Below are 21,805 nucleotides of genomic sequence, written 5' to 3' on the forward strand. Positions count from 1 at the left end.
GGCCATTAAGGATGAGTTGTCACGTACCCAAATACCACCAACCCTAGAACAGCTTATTGACCTCAGTATTTGCATTGATAGGAGGCTTAGGGAAAGACACCACAATAAATCCACCCATGACTCACAATTTAGGTCAAAAACCACTCCAACTGCAGCCAATACACACTCTAAATCCCTACCAGAACCTATGGATATTGCTTTTCTACGTGGACCCCTAAGTACTCAGGAGAAGTTAAGACGTAGGTCCCAGAACTTATGCATGTACTGTGCCTCAGATGAACATGGGGTAAAAGACTGTCCTATTCTCACCCGCCAGAAAAAGGGTAAGCAAAAAACACCCTCTTCCTCTATTAAAACTGTACTAAAATGCAGCCATTATTGCAATATACCTCTTGTTTTACAGTGGGACCAATCACGAGTGAACGTCCAAGGGATTATTGACTCAGGAGCCTCTCTTTCGTACTTGGATGTAAATTTCTGTAAAGTAAATAAAATACCCCTGCTCAAAAAATTGTGTCCTGTTCCTTTAAGGGGTATTGATGGCGAGGTCTTGTCCGCAGGTCCTGTGTTACATGAAACCATCCCTATCCTCATGTCAACCCCCTGTAACCATAGAGAATTTCTTAAATTCAATGTAATCACATCACCTGACTTCCCTCTAATTTTAGGCTTACAGTGGCTCCGGCAACACGACCCTTGTATCTCTTGGTCCTCTCTTTCAATTCAATTTAACTCCAATTATTGTAAATCCACTTGCTTTCCCCATTTACTTCTACAACCTCCCACAGATTGTCATATTCCTACCATTCCTACAGACTATGAAGAATTCTCCCATGTATTCAGTAAAACTGAATCTGAGAATCTTCCTCCCCACAGACCGTATGACTGCCCAATAGATCTACTACCTGGAGCAGTCATACCATGTGGACATATTTTTCCACTGTCTAAGCCTGAGTTACAACACCTAAGAACATATCTTGATGATAACTTGAAAAAAGGCTTCATCAGACCCTCAACTTCTCCATCGGCTGCAGGAATATTCTTTGTGAAAAACAAGGATGGTTCTCTCAGACCGATTGTGGACTACAGACAACTAAATAAAGTTACTATAAAGAATCGCTACCCTCTGCCCCTTATCTCCGAATTAATATAACGTCTAGAGGGATCCAAAATTTTCACCAAACTGGATCTCCGCGGAGCTTATAATTTGATCAGAATGCGGGCAGGAGACGAATGGCTGACGGCATTCCGTACACGTTATGGATTGTTCGAATATGTCGTTATGCCATTCGGTCTTTTCAATGCCCCTGCCACATTTCAGCATCTGATCAACGATATTTTCAAGGATATATTGGACTCCTTCGTGGTAATATATTTGGACGACATTCTCATTTTTTCTAAATCCCTAGCAGAACATAAGAACCATGTCCGCCAAGTCCTCGCACGTCTTCAAAGTAATTCATTGTTTGTGAAAGCAGAAAAATGTATCTTTCATACCAACAGCATCCCTTTCCTTGGATACATCATATCGGACAAAGGCATTTGTATGGATAACAACAAAATCCTGGCAGTTTTGAATTGGCCAGTTCCTACCACTAGGAAAGAAGTCCAAAGCTTTCTAGGATTCGCCAACTTCTATAGAAAGTTTATTAAGAACTATTCCATGCTCGCAAAACCCCTTACTAACCTAACCAAACAGAACATCAAATTCAAATGGACATCCTCCGCTCAACACGCTTTTGACCTCCTAAAAAAGAGTTTCACTACAGCTCCCATACTCAGATATCCTAACACAGATTTACCCTTTACATTGGAAGTGGACGCATCTGACTTTGCTCTCGGTGCAGTGCTCTCCCAAAGAGATGCCTTTCAACAACCTTTACATCCAGTCACCTACTACTCCAGGAGTCTTACTGATGCAGAAAGGCAATACCCCATCGGGGAAAAAGAGCTTCTTGCGATAAAAGCAGCATTCGAACATTGGAGACACCTCCTTGAAGGGTCAACCACACCCACCATAGTATATACAGATCACCGAAACCTGCAATACCTGAAGACCACCAGAACTCTCTCAGCACGCCAAGTTCGTTGGAACCTTTTCTTTTCTAGGTTTAATTACCTCATCACTTACCGACCAGCTAACAAGAACGGTAAGGCAGATGCTCTATCCCGCTTGCCAGATATACAGCATCACTCATTTACCCCTCAACTTGTCATCCCCAAAGAAAACATTCTTCTCTTCCTAGTTGATACCATTCCGTATCTACGGACAGAACAAACTAAAGATCCAACTATACCATTAAACCTATTACTGAAGAACACTGAAGACCTTTATTGCTACCAGGGAAAGATATACATCCCACCATCACTTTGTAACCAGCTACTGAAATCTGCTCACGACTCACCTATGGGTGGACATTGTGGTTTAACTAAAACCAAGGATTTACTACTCAGATCCTACTGGTGGCCTACCATCACATCTGATGTGGCCATGTACGTTAACTCCTGTCACATTTGTACTACTACAAAGAGAATTAAAAGACCACCATTCGGTCTATTATTATCTATACCTACTCCTGATAAGCCATGGCAGCACATTGCTCTTGATTACATCGTCGACTTACCTCAATCAGGTAACTACACAACAATTCTTGTTGTTGTGGACCTATTTAGCAAAATGCTCCATCTGATACCATATCATAAGTTACCAACAGCTGCTGAAACCATACACCTGTTAATGACTAACGTTATTAAACTACATGGTTTACCCACGAAAATACTCACAGATCGTGGATCGCAATTCACCAGTGCCCTATGGTCTGCGTTCTGTAAACAATTCTGCATTGAGAAGAGATTGTCTTCCTCCTACCATCCACAGACTAACGGACAAACAGAGCGTAGCAACCAGTGGGTAGAGCAGTTTTTACGCTCTTACTGTCATACCGCACAAAACACTTGGTCCCAATACCTTCATTATGCCGAATTTGTCTTCAACAATACTGTACACTCCACTACCTAACAGACTCCTTTCTATACCAACTATGGGTTTCACCCTAAATTCCAATATCTCCCCGAAAATGTTCCAGATCATCCACACATTTCTGATCTCACATCCACAATTATCACCAACTTCGCAAACATCAAACAAACCATTGATAATGCTAAAGTTGTGCAAAAGAGATATTACGATCGTAAGCATATTCCTCCACCAGCTTACTCTGTTGGTGACCTTGTTTGGCTCTCCACCAGAAACCTTCGTTTGTGTACACCCTCAAGGAAACTTTCGCCTTTGTTCATAGGACCTTTTCCTATCCAGCGCATCATCAACTGTAATGCTATTCGTCTCACTCTACCCCCCATGCTCAAGATACACCCTACATTCCATGTGTCATTGCTCAAACCCTACAAACATTTACGTGACCATCTAACTGGACAATCCTTACCCCCGGTCTCTATTGACCCCAATATGGAGTACGAAGTTGATGACATACTAGACTCTAGACGTCGCAGAGGCATTCTTCAGTACTTGATCAAATGGAAGGGTTATTCCTCGGAACATAACTCCTGGGAGCCATCATCCAACATATCAGCTCCTAGATTGGTCTCCAGATTCCATCAACGGAACCCTGATCGTCCTGGTTCTTGAGCACCAGAGTTGCTCCTTGGAGGGGGAGTCCTGTCATGTATTAGCCTGTCTTACTGCCCCTTTAACAAATTTCCCAGTATCATCTTAAATACCAGCATTCCACTTCCTTCCTTGCTTGGTATTGTTTGTCTGCAACTAGCTAAGCTGCATCCTGATTAGCTCTTCAGCTCTACTGAGTCACTCCTGCATCGGCTAGTCTCTACTGCCTGTCAGTTCTGTTCACAGCGCTAACGGATCTGCCGCCTCTGTGACGTCACACGCCAAGCAGGGCACCTCTCAGCTCTCCTCTCACAGCACAACCGCTGCACCCGAGCTGTCCTCTAAACTCTGCTCTACCGAATCTTGCCTCAGCCTACCAGGTATTTAACCCACACGGGTTACTTTGTATTTCATGTTACTTTTATGGCCATGCTCACTTCTTTTACATTGCGCATAATATCAGCTTAACACCGTGTTATTGTCTAAACTTCTGACTTCAAGCTCACTGTCAGGTTGCTGTATTCCAATCTCACCACACATGCTGCAACAGACATTACCTACCTGTGAGCCTCTATTCACATATCAACTGCTACCTGTGCATGTTGGGCTATTACACATTACTTTGGGGTAATGTCTATGTAACTGCCCTCTGCACTACTCTGCTACAACTACTCATTATAATATTATTTCAGTGGCTGTGGTCCAACCCAAACTTTGTTTTATTTCAGGCATTGCCTGTGTTCCTCAAGTAGCAAAAAAGATTTGTTCCAGCCACCAATAGTTAAAAAACCTTTATTTCTTCATATAGGGTCTTTTGACAAACATACAACGTTTCAGACCTGCTATAGGTCCTTAGTCATGTATATTGCCTGTGTTCCTGACATTAACATAGAGATACATACTTAAACCTAAAGATGGATATGATTGTATGTACTGTATATATACAGTGGATATAAAAAGTCAACACACCCCTGTTAAAATGTCATGTTTCTGTGATGTAAAAAATGAGACAAAGATAAATCATTTCAGAACTTTTTCCACCTTTAATGTGATCTATAAACTGTACAACTCAATTGAAAAACAATCTGAAATCTCTTAGGTGGAGGGAAGTAAAAATAAAAAAATAAAAAATATGGTTGCATACTAATACTTTGTTGAAGCACCTTTTGATTTTATTACAAGATTTGCCCACTCTTCTTTTCAAAAACACTCCAAATCTGTCAGATTGGGAGGGCATCTCCTGTGCACAGCTCGCTTAAGATCACCTCACAAATTTTCGCTCAGATTCAAGTCTGGGCTCTGGCTGGGCCATTCCAAATCTTCTTATGGTCAAGCCATTCCTTTGTTGATTTGGATGTATGCTTTGGGTTGTTGTAATGCTGAAAGATGAAGTTCCTCTTCATGTTCAGATTTCTAGCAGAGGCCAATGTTGACTGGTATTTGGAACTGTTCATAATTCCCTCTACCTTGACTAAGGCCCCAGTTCCAGCTGAAGAAAAACAGCCCCAAAGCATGATACTGCCACCACCATGCTTCACTGTGGGTATGGTGTTCTTTTGGTGATGTGCAGTGTTGTTTTTGCACCAAACATATCGTTTGGAATTATGGCCAAAAAGTTCAACCTTGGTTTTATCAGACCATAACACCTTTTCCCACATGCTTTTGGGAGACTTCAGATGTGTTTTTCCAAAATGTAGCTGGACTTGGATGTTTTTCTTCGTAAGAAAATGCTTCCCTCTTGCCACTCTACCCCATAGTCCAGACATAGGAAGACATCTAGTTCTTGCTAATGTTACTGTTGTGCCATATTTTCTCCACTTGATGACGACTGTCTTCACTGTGTTCCATGGTATATCTAATGCCTTGGAAATTCTTTTGTACCCTTCTCCTGATTGATACCTTTTAACAATGAGATCCCTCTGATACTTTGGAAACTCTTTGCGAACCATGGCTTTTGCTGTAGGATGCGACTAAGAAAATGTCAGGAAAGACCTAGTAGAACAGCAGAGCTTTATTTGGGGTTAATCAGAGGCAATTTAAATGATGACAGGTGTGTACTGACTCCTATTTAATATGATTTTAAATGTGATTGCTTAATTCTGAACACTGCTACATCCCCAGTTTTAAGGGGGTGTTCTTATTATTATTTTTTGTTTGTTTACTTCCCTCCACCTAGAAGATTTCAGTTTGTTTTTCAATTGAATTGTACAGTTTATAGGTCACATTAAAGGTGGCAAAAATTCTGAAATGATTTATCTTTGTCTCATATTTTTACATCACAGAAACCTGACATTTTAACAGGGGTGTATATACTGTTTATATCCACTGTATATACTGTATATATGTGTGTGTGTACATATGTATTTATATGTGCATATATGTATTTAAAGACATATATACACATAAATACATATGTACACATATATAGACATTATATAAATTCATTGGAGCCACTAATTCCAGGGTGAGCATCTCTTACTCCTCCACAATATTCTCTTTCAGACGTCACTCTTTGCGGTTGATTGCGATAGGTGGATAGCGCTGTCACTCATCCGAGGATAACCAATCCAATGCGGTGGAGACTTTCCAAGGCTGCCAATGCAGCAGCTGTGCTCAACTCCTTCTGGTCAATGAATCAGCAAAAAAGAAGTTCAGAGGAGCACCGGCTAAATAAAAGTTCATCTTTATTTCAACATCATTAAAACAGAGTCACCAACATGATAGGCAAATAAAATAAGTTTCAGCTTGTGGCAGTACTACAAGCTGTTCAAATGTGTTAAGAACAATTAATATTACAAGAAAATAATTAAGGGACTACCTAACAAGAAGTCACTTTAATAGAAATGCCAAAAAAAAACTTTATAAAGGCTCAGTCCAATGTGGCTCATGTAAAGTCTGCCAGCATATGGTAAAAAAGAAGACAATAAAGGATAGATTCAATAAAACATGGTTTATTAATGATTACATTAATTACATTAATTGTAAAAGTACAAATGTAATTTATTGTATCTCCTGTAGCTGCAACATTTTTTATGTAGGCATGACAACAAGGTCACTTGTTACCAGAATCACAGAACACTCGAGCAACATTAGGACAGCTAGACAAGAAAATCACCAGTGTTGCAAGACACTTTCTGCAACACCATAATGGTGATACAAGAGCTTTAAGATGTTGGGGTTTGGAAAAATTGAAACCAGGCATCAGGAGACGAGATTTTGAAAATCAGCTGCTTAAACAAGAAACCAAGTGGATTTTTAGGTTGGAGTGTGTGATGCACAAGGGCATGAATAAATCCAGCAACTACTGGGTCTTCCTGTAAAATGTGTGGTGTATGATTTTTTACACTAGTATATACCACTCATTTACACGATAGGTAGGTTGGGGTTAAAAATATTACATTGCATTGAGAGGATGGTATTAAGAGACAACACAACAGAATTGGTTAGTTTTGGATGTGGCCCTCTAATAGTTACTCTCTTTAGGACTTAATGCAGTTAATGGTTCTAGTTAAGAGGATGTTTTATTTTATTTTGGATGCTCTCTTCACTATGGAATCACAATGTTTTATAGTCCTAGTAATTTCTTAACCCTGAATGTCTACAACGTAAACGGGACAAAATTGTCTGCACAAAGTTCATAAAAGTTTACCTACACGTTATAAACTAGGGCTATTGGTAGAATACACAATTATTATGTTTAAACTATTATTATCATGGATTAATATACGCATATCGAGATTTACTTGCTAGAATATGTAAAATATGAGCATAAGATGTAAACAATTAATCATTTTGTGTAAGACCCAATGGGAGAAGTCCGATTATACACAAACCCTCAAATGGCCCAATTACTGTTCATGTAATTCAGAGGTTGGGATACTGGATAAGGATGATCTAGCAACAACTGATTATTTAATCACTCTGCAAGATTAATCTGAACCCTCTAATATATGTAATCAGGACAATAGTTGGCGAACAATTTTAAAAGCAAAATCACTCTTTGTGCTTCCTAATAATGTGTCGCACAATGCCCTCACTTTTCTAAATCTGATGTGCAATGATATCTTATCTATGCCTAATAAAAGTACAATCCCATAAGATAACTTAACAAAATCATAGAGGGATGCATTGAAAGAACTGGCTGTTATGGCTAATGTTCAGATAAAAAATAGTGACAAAGGAGGAAATATAGTTCTAGGGCCAAATAACCTGTACACGAAAGAGGCAATGGGACAGTTGACCGATACTAAGAACTACAGATAATTGTTAGGTAACCCTACAGAGGGATTTATAGAGCAGTAAAAAAGACTCATTAAGCGTGCCCTTACTGAAGGATTGATTGACTAATCTTAATTCAAATTCTTACGTGTAACTAACCCCAAAAATAGCCACATTTTATATGCTTCCCAAAGTGCATAAAAACATTTCCTGTCCCCCTGGAAGACCCATTGTACCAGGGATAGAATCTATTACAGAAAAGGCAAGCATATATCTATTTGTGAGGTTAAGACACATTGTGAATTCACTCCCGTCCCATACTAGAGATTCCATGCATATCCTGAATAAAATCAAAGATCTTAATATTATGAAAGATTCAATCTTAGCAACCTGTGATGTTGAATCCTTGTACACCAGTATACAAACACAGTGGGGGTGTAAGGCAGTAGCACACAAACATGAAGGATGAAACTAAGGAGTTTCTCATCAGGTTGGTCAAATTTGTGTTGGAACACAATTATTTTGTTTTTAATGATAGATTTTATTTCCAGGTTATGGGCACAGCGATGGGTACATCGTGTGCCCCTATGCAAATATTTACTTGGGATGGTGGGAGGAAACAGTAGTTAATCATGATTTTGTGAAAGAATATACAAAGTGCTCCAGATACATTGATGATGTGTTCTTTGTGTGGAACGGACCAGTGGATAGACTGCAGGATTTCATAAAATAATTAAACTCGGTGGTCTAGAGGCCGACAGGAGCGGTCGCAAATTTGGAAGCTCCTAACTTATTACCTATAACAAGCTGATTTTTCCATCCTCAGACTATCACTAAGCTGAATTTATGTTGTAAGATATTGGTGCTTTGCTCAGAGTGCCTGCACAGTACTTTACAAAGCCTGGAAGCCGGAAAGCTGGATGGTTTATACTGTTAGGAAGCGGCCTAAATATAATCCTAAAAGAACCCCCCCCCCCCGGGTTCCCCGGGTAAACAAGGAACACATCGCTACAACCTCACAATGGAGGGATACTACTCAAGGCTTTTTACTTTATTGTCAGAGCTGGAGAATCAAGTGGATCTGCGTTTTAAGGATCTCACAGAAATTGTTCAAAATGGCGGAACAGAGGAAGGATCCGAATCTCAAAGTTTGCAGGGGACAATTTCAACTGCGCAGATAGCAGAATGTCCGGTTACTAGTCTGGTTGTTGTGCCATTTTTGGAGACCTCACATATGATTCTACCTAGTCCAGGGCAAAATTCTTTTACCGCTACAGCAGTGGAACTTACTGGGTACGATTTGCTTTCAATGTCCGCTACAGGGATATATAGTGACCACTCACAGGTTCCGCACTTAGAGCCTGTGATCATGGCGCCAGGTTGTGGGAGTGCGGCCGGCTCCCGCGACTGGGTTCAGATGAAGGATCGCAAGCATTACCTACCCAAAGGTAACATCAAGAAGGAGTGGAGAGCATGGTTGTTCCCGGTAGCTTTAAAACTTTCACCTTTCTTCAGTTTCACTTGCGACTGGGATCTCTATCGTAACATATTAAGCTGGATCCGTTTAGGAGTGGGCTAAAAGGGAAGCTCTGGCTTGCTCATTGCAAGCGTTCAGTGGTGCATTGGGACAGTGAGGATTTAACAATATCTCTTTACAATATTGCTTATATGTGACACTTAAAGAAACCCTGCTAATAGTGGATAGCTAAATTCTACACAAAAAAGAGGGACTTACTTCTATAATGTCCAATAACGTTTGCCATTTATATAGTGTGTTTATTCCAGTTAGTTAACTGTTTAAGTAATTGTGTATTTTATGATGTTCTCTATCTGAGTGTAAATGTCACAGTGTCTGTGAATCTGTGAAACACCTAATAGCCTCTGAACAGTTTATAATACTAATGTAACCTAATCTCCTGAAGTTGCTCAGTAGTGGGCTATATATGTCTATCAGGAAACAGGGATCATTGAAATCTTTGGATACCCAAGTGAGATGATTGGAAAGTCACAGTTTCTAACATAGGTCTCATGGATGTTGCTCTACTCCCTTAGACTACATTATGCAGTTACTACCCACAATGTTTTTCAACTACTTTTGTCCTCCCTCCTTTGTGTTAATGGGTATATCAGTCTTAATGTGTTTTATGTGGGTCCCTTAATATAATAGGCTTTGCTGGACATCTAGGACAGAACAGAGGGGTAATGTACAGCTGACATAGATTCTGTGGTCACCTTTCTATTTCCATACATTAAAGTACCTGATGCACAATTTGACACTAACGACAAGCATGGCACATATCACAGTTTAGTTGGTGTCTGGCATATGTTACGTCTATCTACTATATTTATTTTATTTTTTTCACAGGCCCCTCACCAGCCTATCTAAAAGCACTAATGTGCGCTGTGTCTCCACTAGGAAAGCTCATTGACCCTGCTTAGCCAGGCATATATATAAGGATATTATCCAGTGTCTTATGTAATAGTAGTGTCTCTCCCATAATCAGACACATTTATTTTATCAATAGGTTATTGTATTTTGTTATCTCATTAATAAAAGAGAAGCATTTTCTATATAGAGTTCACCCTTAAATAGGTGAACACATAAGCAGTGTTTATCCGCTACTCCTATCATACTGTTATAGGGTGTTCCCATGTTTTGAATGGGAACTACCTGTACTGATTTCTTCTATTATGTAAAGACTTAGATAATGAATACATTTTTATTACATACAAAATATCACTCTATAAGAAGTATAGGTTTTCAAGGTTGTTTAATTAGCATAAAGTTTATTTTGTCTCAGCATAGGAAACTAAATGTAAAAGAGGTGAATGTGACTTATGATTCAAATACTTTGTACTCACATAAAATGTCCCTGACTCTCCCTCTTTGTGGCAAATGAGGGGGAGGTGGTATCTGAGATGTTAGTTATATTTTATATAGATAAATTATATGTTATGAGTAAATACATGCTATAATTCTACGAAATATGTATTGTATTTGTTAATTGCATGTTGTTGAAACACCTCAATAAAAAAATCTTGATTAAAAAAATAAAAAATAAAAATAATTAAACTCTAACCCATTTGGTCTATATCTAACATATACAGCAGATAAAAAAAAAGTGGAGTTTCTTGATCTTGTTATTAGAAACACTAATAACACATTGGAAACAGATTCTGATAGGAAACCAACAGCTACAAATAATATTCTATGTGCAGAGAGCAGTCACCGACCATCTACAATAAAAGGGTTGCCGGTTGAGGGATATCTTCGTATCAGAAGAAATTGAGTTTTTCAAAATAGCAGCACAAGACTTACAAGATAGACTATTACTTAGGGGTTATTCATGGAAGTCCCTAGCCAGAGCATATAAGAAAGCCTTAAATAAGGATACGAGAGAGTTGTTGAAACCTAAAGTAAGTGTCGCAACTAACCCCATTAGATTTATCTCCACATACTCCCCTGAAAGTGCTTAGATTTAAAATATATTTTCCAAACATTGGCATGTATTAAAGGCAGATGAACAGCTGAAAACTTTGGTTGCAGATAACCCTATGTTCACCTTTAGGAGATAAAAAAATATAAGGGACTACCTAACAAGGAGTAACTTTAATAGAAATGCCCCAAAAAAACCTCTTTATAAAGGCTCAGTTATAGCTTTTCTTAAAGTGGTGGTGGCTATCTAGTAGGATTACCTGCTTTTTATAACAATATTTACTTATTAAAGGTTAAGTTTTATACCTGTATATATTCTCAATAGAGGAAGAGTGCTAGAATAAACCTTATCTTTCTCCCCAGTTCTTTTGGGGTTTGTTGGAAAGAAAACAATTAACTAATAAGGGGTAGAGAATGTCCTTTAAATAGAGGAGTTGTTCTTAACACATTTGAGCAACTTGGAGTACGGCCACTAGCCGAAACACGTCAGCTGGATCTGACCTCTTATTTTATTTGCCTATCATGTTGGTGACTCTGTTTTAATGATGTCAAAATACAAAGATGAACTTTTATTTAGCCAGTGCTTCTCTAAACTTCTTTGTTGCTGAGAAACTAAAGTATTAAGTGCAGACTGAAGAAACTAAAAACTAAATTACAAGTTTTGTGTTATGGTGCGGTATGGCTATACCGTTGAAAAATTGGCCATTGAGCGTGGAATGGCAGGTCTCCAATATTACAAGTTGCGGCGGTAGAGCTACTGAAATCCGATTGGCTGTTCAAATCAGCCAATAGGATTTCAGTAGCTCTCATCCTATTGGCTGACTTGAAAATGTCAGCCAATAGGAGTGCAAGGTACCTCATTTTTAAATGGGTACCTTGCATTCAAGCTTCAGTGTACAACGGTGATCGTATGAAGAGGATCCTCCACACTGGATGTCTGCGCCACTGGCAAAGACGATCCGCGCCTTCACAACTCCGCATTTCCACAGCTCCATGCCACCGGGATGAAGAAAGAAGATGCCCCTGTTACAAACTGCTATTTGTAACTGACCCTTTAAATGGAAAATTGCCCTGCTTCCCTGGATTGTGGAGAAGCCTATTTGCCACACTCCTTCCTCATGACTATGGCCCCTGGAAGATTGTGCCCCTGAAAACTTATTAACTTTTATTGGGTGTGTATGGCCCTTTAAGAACCGTCTGGGGACATATTGTGACTTTGGTGAACAATGCCCCTTTAAGACTATGTCCCCAGACCTGTAAAATAACTTGTCCCTGGCTTTCTCCCACTTGGTTCAGTAAATAGGGCTTACTGAACCAAGTACCACACAGACAAACCGACCTCAGCCCCGCATAACTTATGTTTGTAGGGGACAGCTATAATCACTACAGGGATTGCTATGCTCTTCATACCCCCTTAGCCACTGAGCTCTTGTAAGAACTCTTGTTCCTGATCCTGATTCGCTCTACAGAAGGAAGAGGTTCCCTACTGGAGCCTGGTCATAGGTCCAGGATGCAGAGCAGACGGCGAGATACCAGCCCAGCAGCGGTGGTTCGTAGAGTCTGCATTACTTATGGTGGCTACGCAGTAGTTATGGTGTCTACGGTGCTGATGATCCTTTGGTGAGCGCTAGGAGCATCCTTTTCTACGGTCCAACTTCCAGCCAGCCTGGAGGCAACCGTAACAGCCCCCATGATGGATCAAGATGTTGCCGCCTGGATGAAGACTTCTCACCACCTGGATGAAGATGGATGTCCGGACTTAAGGAACTGTGATTAGATTTTCTGTGGTTAGAGATAGTTTATTTTTTTCATTTTTAATGTGGGTTTTTTTAAGATTAGGGATGGGCAGTAAAAGAGCTGAGTTTTTTTTATTTTGGTTGCTCCTGAAACCGGATTTGGAGGGGTTCAGGGTGTGGTTGGCCTCGATGTGGGCAATGAGTTGCGCGTTGATGGACTTTTCAATTACTTTGGCCGTAAAGGGGAGCAGAGAGGTGGGGCGGTAGTTCTTCGGATCATTGCGGTCAGTCGTGGATTTTTTCAGTAGGGGTTTTAATTCTGTGTGCTACCAATCATCTGGGTGCCGGTTTCGATGGAGCAGTTGATGGTGTTGCAGAGCTCGGGGGTGATGGTGTTACCTGCTTTGTTGAATATGTGATGCGGGCATGGTCCGAGGGTGCTCCGGAGTGGATCGATCTCATGATTCTGATGGTGTCCTCTGTGGTGAGGGGGCTCCAGATGGCCCGTGGGGGGTATGCAGTGGTGTATTTGGGTGAGGTATCATGGGAGTTGGTGGGTCGGCGGTGGTGGGTGAGTTCTAGGGCACGATGATCTTGCGGTGGAAGTATGTTGCCCGGTTATCACAGAGGTCCTGGGAGGGCTGGATGTCGTTGATGTCATTGTTGAGATTGGAGTTTAGTGTTTTGCGATGTGAGAGGCAGGCAGTTTAGGGGTTAATAGGTTTAGGTTAGTAGTTGCGATGTGTGGGCCAGTGGTAATAGGTTAATACATTTATATTCATTGTAGCGATGAGGGGGGCTGGCGGTTTAGGGATTAATAGGTTTATTTTATTAGTTGTGATGTGGGGGCCGGCGATTTAGGGGTTAATCATTTTATTTAGTGTCAGCACTTTCGGGGGCGGCGGTTTAGGGGTTAATCATTTTATTTAGTGTCAGCAATTTTGGGAGCGGCGGATTAGGGGTGTTTAGATTTGTTGTTTATATTAGAGTGTTAGGTTTTTGTCAGAGTGCCAGGAATCAGACTGAGACGAGAAGTGCAAAAATAATCACACCTTTATTAATAGCACAAAATAATAAAAAGTCCACAAGTCAAATAACAAGCCAGGAGTCAAAACCAGAGCTGGTAGTCAGACGAGCCGAGTCAGGAGCCAAAGCGAATAGTCAGACGAGCCGGAATCAGGAACAAGGAAAACAGCAGAGTCAGGAACAAGCCAGGGATCAGGAACCAGGAAGGACGTCAGGCAGCCAGGTAATACACAGGAACTCTCACAAACAGATCTGAGACAACGCAAAGGCAAAGCATGCTGAACAGAGGCCCTTTAAATAATAAGTGATGACATCACAATTCTGAGACTGCATCCTGTCTCACATGGATCATGCACACCCGTCTGGCCATAAAAGGAAGTGCAGGAAATTAGCAGCATCCCCCACAACGCACCATAGTCAGGAACAGTGGCGTCACTAGGGGGGGGCGGGGGGGGCGGGCCGCACCCGGGTGACACCCTCCAGGGGGTGACACCAAAAAAAAAAAAAAAAAAAAAAATTTTTTTTTTTTTTTTTTTTTTTTTTAAATTTTATTGAAATTCAAAGAAATACAATGTTGAGATGCATAGATTTTTTTTTATGAGAGGGGCTGGCATTTGGGAACATTGGTGGGACTGGGGAAGTTGTAGACACACAATTGTTTGCCCCTTGAGCCAGTGCTGCAATTTCAACAAATAGTTTTCCCGGCTGCTTTTGCTTGTTTGTACTTTGCTTCTCCCCTGCCCAATTTCGCTATGAATGTTGTGGGCATGCCGTGGGGCTTGCAAAGCTGCGCTGCTAGCCTAAACCTGCCTGCCTCTCTGTGCTCACTGCTCAGTGACATGTGGAGCAGTGGAGTCACTCACTGCTGCTCTAAACGGGAACTGGCAAATCATGAGGGGATGCCTGGCACCTGACCGCATGACTGTTTGACACTGTCTTTAAAGTGAAGGAGCCACGTATGATGCCCACCAGACCATTACGGTTACGGTACACTAAGTGCACACTGAACAGGTAGGAGGGCGGGCGGGGGTCTGGGGGTGGGCAGAGTGCAGAGGTGATTGGCCATAAGAAGCGGTAGGCACGCGGCCCGGGGTTGTGCACTGACAGGCTTAGAACAGAGTCAGAGAGCAGAATTTTCATAGTTTGCGCCTAAACCTTTTCTTTAGTGATTTATTTTTAGAGTGCTCTGTTTATTTTTCATTTGATGCTCTGCTGAGCCAGGGAGCAGCTCTAGGCATGAGCTTCATAATTAATGCAGTGCAGTTTACATATTTTGTAAGTGTGTGTCTGAGTTTTTGTGTGTGTGTGTGTCTCAGTGTTTTTGTGTGTGTGTCTGAGTGTGTTTCCGAGTGTTTGTGTGTGCATCTGAGTATGTTTTTAAGTGTGTCTGAGTGTTTGTATGTGTGTTTGCCTGTGTTTTTGTGTGTGTCTGCTTTCCGGGGGGGGGGGTGACACCATAACTTACCGCACCGGGTGACACCAACCCTAGTGACGCCACTGGTCAGGAAGAGAGGTGAGTAAAATGGCTGCTAGCAGCACATGGCCAACACAACAGGGAAAAACCCTGACAGTTTTAAAATAACTTTCTTTTCCCCATAGACATCAATGGGGTTGGTTACAGCGATCTCCATTCCGCGATCGCAGGTGTTAGTTTTTTTAACACATTCTCCCCATTAATGTCTATGGGGGAAAGCGTGCACGAGCACGTAAACTCAGCCCTTGGCTTTTGTGCGGTATGGAGCTTATGCACCATAACGCACAGCACAAGGAGGTTTTTCAGTAACTCGTAATGGCAGTGCCATGGAAAGTGTGATAACGCTAGTTTTTTTGCATTCTTTATGCACCCGGTTTAGCACACAACTTTTAATCTAGGTGTAAATTAGGGCATAATAACAAACAGGAATACTAACTCTCCTGTCAAAAAGGCCAAATTAATAATTACCCCATTTAATATTGAACCAACTTGGTCTTCTACAGAGAGTTAGGGCGGATTCATGACTAAAAAGGAATGCACTTATGTCCGTCTATATAGAAATTACTGCTAATGTCTTGTGAAAATAATAACTAAATATAGCAGATCCTCAAAGTATAACAAAGTTCACTCCAAACTGACATCTACTTCCACTGAAATATGCAGCCTTGCTAATTAGCTATCAGTATAGTTCTAACATGAACAACATGTGAAAGTTAATCTACTAAAATTCAAATTGTCAGTATGTTCATAACAGTCGGAAAACTAGCATTGTTTGCACATATGAACTAGAGCAAGGTAATAAAATACTTAAAATACGACAATAAGCAGTGAGTTTATGGAAGTAAATATAGTGCTTTTTCTTAAAAGTATACATATAATTTTACCAGTTATCACAAACAAACAAGACTTACTGCTGATTACAGAGCCTATATATGCATAGTAATTACTAATTTCTGTGTTAATGTCTGCTCTTTTATACACAGCGATCAAAGTCTCAGAGCATATCATCCATATTATGCATATATAAAAAAAAGATACGTCATAACAGAGATAACATAATCATTATGACAAGAGGAACAATTATAAAGCATACAGGAACATTAAATTATACAACCTTAGCATTAAGGAGTGGGAGTCTAAGGCTATTCTTAAAGTCAGCCTAATCTTCTAGAGTGACCCAAAATTTTGCAGGGCGCATTTGAGACAAATACCTCAGGGAATGTTAGCAGAATGTCCAGCTCTATAACCTGCACCACATTTATCTTCACAGGAGGAGAGCTGCCGCATCCAGAAGGATTCATCCCCTATTTGCACCCTTTTGTCAGCAGCATCAGATGCTCTCTCAGACCTAGGTACTCCATCTGTTTCAGCAGCTGATATAAGGTTATCTAATTCATGTTGCTCAGGGTCTCCAGACAGCAAAGTTAGCTCAGATCTAAATTGTGTCTCTAGGCATAGAAAGTGCTGAGTTATTAGTTATTGTATGTGTTTCTCATAGTCCTCCACAGTTTTCTTGATATCAGATCTATGTTCACTATTCACCTCTAGGTTAGTTACAAATTCAGTGGTGTAGTGTTACTAGATGCCCCAGCAGAGCTCAAGCTATTGCAGCCCATCTCTGACTGTGCTACCCCTGGTGTGTTGAGAAATTTGTCGTATAGCCACCGCCTAGAATTTCCGATGGTCTAGACTAGGTATCAAATAAAAAAAACACCACAATATTAATATTGTGATATTAATTAATTCTCCTAATCTGAAAGCATTTTGACAGTTTTTCACCACTAGAGGACATTAGATCATGTGTTTCATATAGATAACATTGATCTCATGCACGTGAAGTTACCCTAGAGTGAGCACTGATTGGCTAAAATGCAAGTCTGTCAAAAGAACTGAAATAAGAGGGCAGTTTGCAGAGGCTTAAATACAAGGTGTCAGGGTGCCAGGAATCAGACTGAGACGAGAAATGCAAAAATAATCACAAAAATAATCACACCTTTATTAATAACAATAATAATTAAAAAGTCCACAAGTCAAATAACAAGCCAGGAGACAAAACTAGAGCTGGTAGTCAGACGAGCCGACTCAGGAGCCAAAGCGAATAGTCAGACAAGCTGAATCAGGAGCCAAAGCGAGTAGTCAGACAAGCCGGAATCAGGAACAAGGAAAACAGCAGAGTCAGGTACAAGCCAGGGATCAGGAACCAGGAAGGACGTCAGACAGCCAGGTAATACACAGGAACTCTCACAAACAGGTCTGAGACAACGCAAAGGCAAAGCATATTGAACAGAGGCCCTTTAAATAATAAGTGATGACATCACAATTCTGAGACTGCATCCTGTCTCACATAGATGATGCACACCAGTCTGGTCATAAAAGGAAGTGCAGGAAATGAGCAGCATCCCCCACAAATCACCATAGTCAGCAAGAGAGGTGAGTAAAATGGCTGCCAGCAGCACATGGCAAACAAAACAGGGAAAAAACCCTGACACAAGGTAATCACAGAGGTAAAAAGTGTTTTATTATAACTGTGTTGGTTATACAAGACTGGGAAATGGGTAATAATGGGATTATCTATCTTTTTAAACAACAACAATTCTTGTGTTGACGTCCCTTTAAAGGCATATGAAACCTAATTTTGTAATAGAGCATATCATTTTAAAAAGCTTGCCTACAAATGCACATGCCTTTTTTGCAACAAAGTATGCCAAGAAAACAAACTAAATAAATAAATGAAAAAATTGAATTATTATGGTTTTGTTATTACTAAGTTATCCATTACATAAACACCCGCAAACATAGAACCTCCTTCCTCAGATCGGTCACACCGTTTGGAAGATTGTGTTTCACAATTCCACCTATCAGTCGCACCTTGAGTCTTGAGTCTTGAAAAAGGCCTAGTAAGGGCTGAAACGCGTAGACCTGCACTGGTAAGCCTTATTTCATTTGGATAATTGATTTGTGAATGTTCTACACATTTTGTTTTATCTTTTTTCCCCACAGGATTATTTCCACTCTAGCCCAGTAGTCACCTGTTGATTGCCAGTTTCAAGGAGCATAGAGACATTGCCTCTTTTTGTCCTATTGTTTTGTTTTTGGCACTTCACTTTTAGCATTTTGTGTGAGCAGCACATTGTTTCATCTTTTATTATAACTCTTCTGTTAACGTTTGGATTCTAGACATTTGGACACAATATTGGATTTGTTTTTATTTGCTTTGGATATTGCAACACATTGATATCACTATTTATTTTTTATTTTTTGGATCTCTTCTTGGATACTTTTTATACAATTTTTGAACATACATTTTTTTACAATTTTTGAACATTGTTCCCCTTTGGATAACTGTTACATTTGACAAGGATCATTGACTCACTGATATTTCATAACCTTTCACATTGTTTTTTTAATTGTCCACACCAGGACCACCTGCTTGCATCAAGATTTTTTACCACTCATTTCTAATTTCTCCTGTTTTATATTTTTGGCTAATACCTGTGTAGATATCCTGTCTTACCATTTATGTTTTAACTGTTACTAATTTTATTGTGTATCACATTTTATTGTATTACACTTATTTTTATTGTACTTTTTGCATGGATCCATGTACTTAGTTTTTATAAATTGAATTTGTATTTTCTGTTTTTATTGATTAAACTTGAAACATTTTAATCAATTTATTAAATACCTATTTTATACCTTAGCCTCCGTCAGGTTTGGTGCCTGGGTACACTCTTTTTCTTATTATTTTACCTTTGCAGTGATAGCTAAGGATCACCACCCCTGGGCTGTTAGGTTTTCATTGGCGCTGAAGTAGACCCCAGTCTTTCACCTTATCAATTACTCTCACAGGTGAACAGGTCATCTCTCTATTTTACCTCATGCCACAATGAGCTACCAAAACTGCTTACCAAGAAATGGTGACATCATGCCTCTCAGGGCTTAGCTACATCCTCAATATCATCTCAAATTCTTGAAACAAATTACAAATTATTGGTAAGGTTGTACTTTATGTCACAAGGGCTAAATCAATTTTTTTTTTTACTGGTGGGGCCAGTGTTTAATCAAAGGGGCACATTAAAAAACGGAAACAAATGATATTTAAAAATTAAATACTTTAATTTTGCTTTACATTAAAATCACACCCTAGCATCATATTGAGCCTTACCAACACAGGAACAGCATGGAGGCAAGCACCTCAAATCAGCTCTTCAGACTTTAGAATGTTTTATGGGCATAAAAAAATTGTCTGTGTTCATACCGACTCATGCAGCCTTCAGAATATTTTTTATGGGCATACAAGAGAGACCTGGAGGTAATTACGTTATATTAATCCACTTCAGGCTTTACAATAGTGGTTTAAGGGTATAAAGGAATAACCTGTTGGAAATCATATTATAACCCAAAAATATTATAAGCATCCGAGGCTCAGTTAACTATTTGGCTGCCACAGTGGTTCCATGAATCGAACATAAAAGTGTATCAGTTCTGTTTGGTAGCCAAAGGGTTAAATTGGACATATGCACCCCATGCCATATACGACACAAACCCATTAGAGGGTGCAGGGGGCGAGAGCAGCAAATTGCAGAAGAGAGAATGAGAGAAAATTCAAGTGAAATAGATGAATGAATGGAGACAAAAGGTTTGGGAAATTATGCAGACATCATTCTATCCAACAGGTGTTTACATCCCCCTTACCTTTCTTAGCTTTACCGATCTGTCCCAGGTTGGGGGGGGCTCTTCTGCTGATTTCCCCCCAAAAAGGAACTGGTATCCTGCAGGTGGCAGCTTAATGATATTTGCCCAACCTCAGCATCAGAGCCGTAATGCCCCATCTTATCCTCACTGTAGGGCAGAATTTCAGACATTGCTGCAACAATAGTATACGATCACTGAGAACCACTGAATTTTGTGACGAGATCCGCTGGAAGGTAAATTGCTATCCTTTTGGTGAGAGCTTTGTATGTAAGGGTGAGAATTTTGAATTTAATTCTGCTGTGAATGGGGAGCCAATGAAGGGACTCGCAGAGAGGTGCAGCAGATACAGATTGACGGGAAAGGTGGATCAGCCTGGCAGAGGCATTTAGGATGGATTGAAGGGGGGAGAGGCGGCAAAGAGGAAGGCCAGCGAGTAGGTTATTGCAGTAGTCAAGTCGGGAGATAAGGGAGTGCATTATTTGCTTTGTGGTGTCCAAGAAAAGGGCGAATTTTGGAAATATTGCGTAGATGGTTGCAGCAGGATGTAGAAAGCGATTGGATATGGGGGACGAAAGATAGATTTGAGTCAAGTGTGACTCCGAGGCAGCGTACTTGGGGCGATAGTGAAATGGTGATGCCGTGGGCTGTCTCAGTTGAGTGTTTTGGGCGGAATCCGGATTGCAGTGGGTCAAGCAAGGAGTTGGCGGACAGGAAGTGGGTTAGGCAGCAGATACAGATCGATGGGAAAGGTGGATCAGCCTGGCAGAGGCATTTAGGATGGATTGAAGGGGGGAGAGGCGGGAAAGAGGAAGGCCAGCGAGTAGGTTATTGCAGTAGTCAAGTCGGGAGATAACAAGGGAGTGGATTATTTGCTTTGTGGTGTCCAAGAAAAGGGCGAATTTTGGAAATATTGCGTAGATGGTTGCAGCAGGATGTAGAAAGCGATTGGATATGGGGGACGAAAGATAGATTTGAGTCAAGTGTGACTCCGAGGCAGCGGACTTGGGGCGATAGGGAAATGGTGATGCCGTCAACAGGGATAGAGAAGTCAGAAGTCGGTGTACAACTTGAGGGGGGATAAGAAGGAGCTCAGTCTTGGACATGTTAATCTTTAGGTGGTGAGAGGCCATCCAGGAAGAAATACCAGATAAGCAGTCGCTGACATGAGAAAGGACAGAGGGAGAGAGAGCAGGGGTGGAGAGGTAGATATGGGTGTCATCAGCATAGAAGTGATATTTGAAGCCATAACTGTTGATAAGTTTACCCAGCGAAGAAGTATAGATGGAGAAGAGTAGAGGACCCAGAACAGATCCTTGAGGTACTCCAACAGACAGAGGCATAGGAGAGGAGGTGTCGCCGGCAAATGACACAGAAAAAGACCTGTGAGAAAGATAGGAGTGAATCCAGGAAAGAGCAGTGTCAAAGAGGCCAAAAGAGCTAAGGGTCTGTAGGAGGAGGGGGTGGTCAGTTGTGTCGAAGGCAGCTGAGAGGTCGAGTAAGATGAGTATATAGTAGTGGCCAATATTTTTTGCAGAGAGAAGATCGTTTGTAACCTTGGTAAGGGCTGTCTCAGTTGAGTGTTTTGGGCGGAATCC

The sequence above is a fragment of the Bombina bombina genome, chromosome 5, assembly GCF_027579735.1.
Source record: "Bombina bombina isolate aBomBom1 chromosome 5, aBomBom1.pri, whole genome shotgun sequence".
Lineage (NCBI taxonomy): Eukaryota > Metazoa > Chordata > Amphibia > Anura > Bombinatoridae > Bombina > Bombina bombina.